We start from the raw sequence: 378 nt of genomic DNA, 5'->3' as shown, positions 1-378 counted from the left end.
GTGACAAAAACAGAAAATAATGGTATAAGCCTCTCTCAGATTTGTTGAGGAGTGAAACCCTAACTGGAAGAGAGAGATAGAGAGAGTAGTGTGAAAGATGATGATAATTTAATAAGTGGGAAAAAAGGTGATAGTATGTAGTAATAGAGTGGGAGAGGGCCGGGGAAGGCAATCGAGAGCATTGAGTGGATATGATGGAGAAGGAATGAATGGATGCAAAAGACAAAGAGAAAGAAAGAAAGAATGACTATGACCTTGCATCCAATAATAATATCAACAATGTGCCTATGTCTCCCATTCTCAATTCCCTAACAATTTCCTTTATGTGAAACATCCAAATTGATCATTAATTACAAACAAAAAATGATAGAAATTAGT

This window comes from Arachis ipaensis, chromosome B01 (genome assembly GCF_000816755.2).
Source record: "Arachis ipaensis cultivar K30076 chromosome B01, Araip1.1, whole genome shotgun sequence".
Taxonomy (NCBI): domain Eukaryota; kingdom Viridiplantae; phylum Streptophyta; class Magnoliopsida; order Fabales; family Fabaceae; genus Arachis; species Arachis ipaensis.
This window is presented reverse-complemented; position numbering follows the sequence as displayed.